Raw genomic sequence first — 6,708 nt, 5'->3', positions numbered from 1 at the left:
GTCACAGTTTGAGTAGGTTCTATGTGTGTGGACTGTACAGATCATTGATGTTTGGACACAGATCAGAACTGGGACTAAAAATGTGCCCTTAATTCTTATCAGAAAAATGGTCAAACCCAAAAATAACAAAGAGAAGATTCGACCTATGAAAAAGTAGGCAGAGGCTTGCTTCCTCTGCTATCAGACCATGTACAACCAATTAGTCAAATAACTATCAAAGAGACACAGGCGAATCAAGTTTTGCTGCGTGATCTTAATGATGACCAACTCTCATTTTCCATTCATTGCACTTGATAATCATCCTTCTGTGAAGTGTTGGTTTACTCTTTTCTCATATTTCTCTCAGGCTATCCAATCTGCAAGTGCTTCAAAACATTTCTATGTCTTCCTTTAGTTACATTTATCTTCCCTTTTTATTTTTCCTGGAAATCAAGGGAACCAATAACAGCACACGAAATGTCACAGGAAACAAAGAAATTTTTTGTTACCATAATCTCTCAGGAACCATTCAATATTATTAGGTCTTTATATTCTCTCTCGTGTCTTTCTCCCCCTACCACCACTCTCTCTCTCCTCCAGTATGTACATATATCTTAAAACCAAGGTAATAAAAAAGAATATGTACATATTCATTTACATATATTTACACTAGAATTTCTTGATGCCATTTGTACATTATCTTACCTGATCCATTTGAGCCTCTAATTCAATCAGGGTGGTTAAAGGTTTAAAAAAATGCATGGAAGTAACACAAACTAGGAAACCAGGGTCTAGTGTGTGTGTGGGGGGAGGGGTGTGTGCGTGTTTGGTTCATGCCTTGTGAGGTGTGCTAAGTCCTCATAGCAGGGGTAATGAACTCATATTTTCCAAGGTGAATCATACAGAGGTCATAATTTTATAACAGAAGTGATTCATTGAAACATATGGGCCACCTTTGCAATGGTTCCATAAAGTGCTAGAGAAACATCATGTCTATGAGGGATTCCTTGTGTCTTGCAGTTTAGCAGAAGCAGGGAGGTCATCTTCCTAAATAATCTCTGACACCTTCTTTCCTCACTTCCTGCCTGCACTTTACTCTCCTCACCCTGAATATCTTAAACAAATGCCTCAGAGCCTTTGCAAGGTCTTTTCTCCCTACAAGGCACACATTGCCTGAATGCTCATGGCTCCTGCTCTCTCGTTCTTGAGATCAAAGTTCAAATCACTTTATTTCCATGTTTTGCCTAAATAATGGTAAGAAGCAGCACTTGATCTTTACTCTTTCCCTTATAGATGCTTTTAAATTTATCCAAAGCTTCTGTCACCATGACTGAATTTTTGGTGCTCTTATTTTTTGGAACCCTATATCCATAGTCTAGACAGCACTTGAAACATTTTTGGGAAATTTTTAAAATTAATTTATTTTTAATTTATTTATATTTATTTATTTAGCTTTTTAGGGCCACACCTGTTTCCCAGGCTAGGGGTCAAATCGGAGCTGTAGCTGCTGGCCTATACCACAGCCACAGTAACACAGCATCTGAACCGCATCTGCAAACTACACCACAGCTCATGGCAATGCCAGATCCTTAACTCACTGAGCAACGCCAGGGATTGAACCCACAACCTCATGATTCCTAGTCGGATTTGGTTCTGCTGTGCCACGACAGGAACTCCTGTTGGGACAACTTTATGTTCCCCCAATGAATGAAAGAATTTCACACTAAAACTCTGGAATAAATGATATCTTGGGGAAAAAAATTACAAGTGGAAGAAGTTTATGAGTTAGAGATGACATAGGAAATTCCCTAAAGGGAACTGAGTTCATAAACGCAATATTGAAATTAACTGAGAAATTGTAATTAAGCAAAATATAAATAATTTTTCCAACAATGTGAGCAATGTCTGCTTTTGTGAAAATAGGTCATTTTATTTGGCCCTTTCTTTGCAGTCACCTCTACCACATGGCACCAAGGAAGTTAACAAATGTTTCAGAATTTTTTCTTCTGGTATTATCAGAGGAACCAGAACTTCAACCCCTCATATTTGGGCTTTTCCTCTCCATGTATTTGATCACTGTGTTTGGAAACTTGTTCCTCATCCTGGCCATCAGCTCAGACTCCCACCTCCATACCCCCATGTACTTCTTTCTATCCATCCTGTCCTTTGTAGATGTCTGTTTTATCTCTACCACCATCCCAAAGATGCTCCAGAGCATCCACACCCAGAGAAAAGATATTGCCTATGAAGAATGCATCACACAAATGTATTTTTTTCATGCTGTTGTAGGGTTAGATGACTTCCTCCTGACTGCGATGGCCTATGACCGCTTTGCAGCCATCTGCCACCCACTGCATTACACAGTCATCATGAACACACAACTCTGTGGATTTCTGGTTCTGGTTAGCTGGATCATCAGTGTCCTAGATTCTTTCTTACAAACCTTAATGGCATTGCAGCTGTCCTTCTGTAGAGTGGTGAAAATGCCACACTATTTCTATGAACTCAAGCAACTGATCCAACTTGTTCTTACAGCTTTCTTAATGACATTATTATGAATTTTTCAGCTGTGCTGCTGGGTGGTGGTCCCTTAGCTGGTATCCTTTACTCTTACTTCAAGATAGTTTATACCATACATGGAATCTCATCATCTCAAGGGAAGTATAAAGCCTTTCCCACCTGCACATCTCACCTCTCAGTTGTCTCCTCATTTTATTGTACCTGTTTAGGCGTGTACCTCAGCTCTACAGCTACCCACAGCCCACATTCAAGGGCAATCACCTCAGTGATGTACACTGTAGTTACACCCATGCTGAACCCCTTCATCTACAGTCTGAGGCACAAAGACATAAAGAGGGCTCTGCAAGCACTCTTTAAAATGGCCAGAAAAAGGCCGATTGTCAGCTGAAGAAGGGTCATTTTTTGAAAACTTCAAAGCCTCATAGCCAAAATTGTCAGTCTTTGATCAGATTGTGGAAGTAGAGCTTACTCTTTCTATTTATTTTCATTTCTTTGACTCTGACTTTCTGGGATTTTCTTCTTTGAAGTCAAAGAAATGCAATTACCATACAATTGCTGTAACTCATGTAATTAAGCTTAGTATTTTCTCTCATATTCAATAGTTGTTCTCCTTTAGGATTTCCCACTCTTAAATTTGTTCTTAAACTTGAGTCTGAACAATTTGGGAATTACTGTTTATAATATGACTAGATGGATTTCTTAAAACAAATCATTCTCAAATAAAACCTATAGTACCAATTTTTTTTCTTTTTAAAAGAGAATAGTTATGTGTTCTACCGAGTCATGTGGGGAGAGGAAAACTACTTAGTCTAGGACTGCATGGCCATTCATGTGTTTATAACAAGGAAAATCTCAGACCACAGAATTTGACTTTTGTGTACATCCTTCCTTTGTGTACCACTAGATTGACGGCTCTTCATAATATTCTGGACTTTAACATTTAGTGTTTTGCAAGGTGTCATTGAATTTTATTCTCCTCATTAGGAGTCTATTCTCTTATTCACTTTTGTTTCCACAATAACTACCATAGGCACTGTCAAGACCAGACAATCCTATATATGTCTCCTTGTGGAGTTTCCAAGAAAACACACATTTGAATAAATCATTTGATGTTATAAATATGCAAAATATTATGAAGCAAAATGTTACAATATACCTCATATTACTGTGCAAAATATATGATTTCCATGTTGGACATCTATTACTTGAGTTTTGGAAGACATATTTTCATGTGAGCAGTGTTTTTACATTGGAATTAAGGAGTTGATGGCTTGTTTTACATGGTTTTTATCAGATTATCTTATTGTTTCTGCTTGAAAACCTCTAGTGCTATTAACACATGAATTGTTCCTGCTTTAAATGAAACATTTTCATCTTTCCTAAAGTTAGTCATAATAATTTAAGGAGCAATGGATGTATGATATAAATATTATCCACTCTATGTTCTCTTTCTGATCAGAAATATCTTCATCCGTATAATAAACAAGTGACTCACAAGAGAGGTTCAATTCCTGCCTCATCCTGTGATTCAGAGTCACATTTTTTCCTCCATAAACATTTGTTTCCTTCCAATCAACCCTGATTACCTGAAAGGCAAGCTCATTGGAGTCATATCTTAATACAATTTTCTGAGGCAAACTTGAATAATGGAATGATCATTAATATTGTCTCAATACCAAAGCTAATGTCAGAAATTTTTAAAAAAGGAATTTTTTATAATTGCCCTCCCTTCTACTCATTTTAATTGTTGTATCAGTAAGCTGTTGCTGTACAACAAGCCAGTCTGTAAGCCAATGCTTTAACGATATGTTTTACTAAAATGAAATTGTATGTGGTGAATTGTTCTGATCTCTTCTGGGAACCTCAGCTGAAAGTCAGCTGAGGAGGCTCTGTTGATCTTGGCTGAGCATTCTAACATACTGGACACTCAGCTAGCTGAAGTCTGATGTATTGTGGCCTTAGCAAAGACAGTCAGGCTCTGCTCCATAAGTTCTCTCATCCTCTGAGTGGCCTACCTGAATTTGCTCACATTTCTAGAGTAGAGTACCCAGAGAGATCAGTTGAAATGTGCCAAGTCATCTGAAGGCACATCAGAATTTCCACCACATTCCATGGGTGAAAACAAATAAAAAACCCTAAGTCCAGAACAGCTACAAAGGTAGAACAATAAACTCCTTGCCCTGATGGAAGGTTTCGCTGTCACATTGCAAACATGGACACAGAAAAAGGTGGTGAATTGGGGCCAAGTCTACAAATGATCTCACAGAAGAATAAGTTTCAATTCGGTAACATTTTATTTCCATTTCCATTTTCAGCAGATGAGTGATCTTAGGAAGGAGAGTGAGACTGATGAACATGTGTTTTTGTTTTTTTCATTTTTAAAAATTCTATTTATTTATTTATTTTTGTCTTTTTAGGGCCACACCCACAGCATATGGAGGTTTCCAGGCTAGAGGTCTAATTAGAGCTGTAGCTTCTGGCCTACGCCACAGCCACAGCAATGCCAGATCCAAGCTGCATCTGTGACCTACACCACAGCTCACCACAATGCTGGATCCTTAACCCACTGAACAAGGCTAGGGATCGAACCTGCAACCTCATGGTTCCTAGTTGTATTCATTTCCACTGTGCCACAATGGGAATTCCTGTTTTTTTCATTTATTTTTAGTGAGATATCATTGGTTTATAACATTAAGTAATTTCATGTGTCCAAACTTATATTTATACTTCTGGGTACAGTAGAGCAGCTTCATAACCAAAAATTTAAGTTTCTATCTATCACCATATATTTGATACCTTACCCACTTCACTCTCCCTTCAGGCACCTTTCCCTCGGGTAGAGAATTCTTCTCTGTGTCTACATGTTCTTTTTTTTTTTTGATTTGGTTTGTTCATTTGTTTGGTTTGCTGGTTTGTTCATTCTATTCCACATTTCAGTGAAACCACATGGTATATGTCTTTCTCTATCTGATTTATTTCACCTAATGGAATAACCTCAAATTCCACCCATGTAGTTGCAAATTCAATACGCATATACTTTTTACAAATATACATGTCATATCCCTTTTACCCATTCATTTGTTGATAGGTCTTAGGTTTTTTCCATATTTTGGCCATGGAGAATAATATTGTGATGAATTAGGGGTTCATGCATCTTTAAAAATCAATGTTTTCTAAAAGCTTCTGCACAGCAAAGGAAACACCCTAAATAAAAGGGAAAAGGCAACACATAGAATGGGAGAAAATATTTGCAAAGAAAGTGACTGACAAGGGATTAATCTCCAAAATATATAAACACCTACAGCTCAATTTAAAAAAACAAACTGCATCAAAAAATGGGCAGAAGATCTAAACAGACAGTTCTCCAAGGAAGACAAACAGATGGCCAAAAAACACATGAAAAGATGTTCAACATCACTTATTATTAGAGAAATGCAAATCAAAACTACTATGAGGTACCACCTTACACCAGCCAGAATGGCCATCATCCAAAAGTCGACAAATAATAAGCGCTGGAGAGGGTATGGAGAAAAGGGAACCTTATTACACAGTTGATGGGAATGTAAATTGGTGCAACCACTGTGGAAAACAGAATGGAGAGTCCCCAGAAAACTAAACATAGAACTACCATTTGATCCAGCAATCCCACTCCTTGGCATCTCTCCAGAGAAAACCATGACTCAAAAAGATACAGCTATTCCAGTGTTCATTGCAGCACTATATACAATAGCCAAGACATGGGAGCAACCTTAATGTCCATCAACATAGGTGTGTATAAAAATGAGGTACATATATGCAATGAAATATTACTTAGCCATTAAAAGGAAAGAAAAAATGGCATTTGCAGCAACATAATGGACATAGAAATTATCATGCTAAGTGAAGTTAGTCAGACAGTGAGACACCAATGTCATATGCTATCACTTACATGCGGAATCTAAAAAAAGGACACAATGAACTTCTTTTCAGGTCATATACTGACTAAGAGATTTTGAAAAACTTGTGGTTTCCAAAGGAGATAGGCTGAGAGTTGGGGGTTGAAATTCCATAAAATTGAGTTGAGATGATCATTGTACACCTATAAATAGAATAAAATTCATTGAGTTAAAAAATCAGTGCTTTTGTATTTTGGAGATAGATACACAGAAGTGGGATGGCTGAGTCCTATGGTAGTCTCATTCTTAAATTTTTGAGGAATCTCTAATCTGT

General features: G+C 37.4%; 1 pseudogene; it reads left to right on the top strand.

Annotated features, from left to right (window-relative positions):
- LOC100519646 lies at positions 1,944 to 2,887 on the top strand (annotated as a pseudogene).

This window comes from Sus scrofa, chromosome 2 (genome assembly GCF_000003025.6).
Source record: "Sus scrofa isolate TJ Tabasco breed Duroc chromosome 2, Sscrofa11.1, whole genome shotgun sequence".
Lineage (NCBI taxonomy): Eukaryota > Metazoa > Chordata > Mammalia > Artiodactyla > Suidae > Sus > Sus scrofa.
Note: the sequence above shows the minus strand (reverse complement) of the source record. Positions and strands in the feature narration are given on the sequence as shown.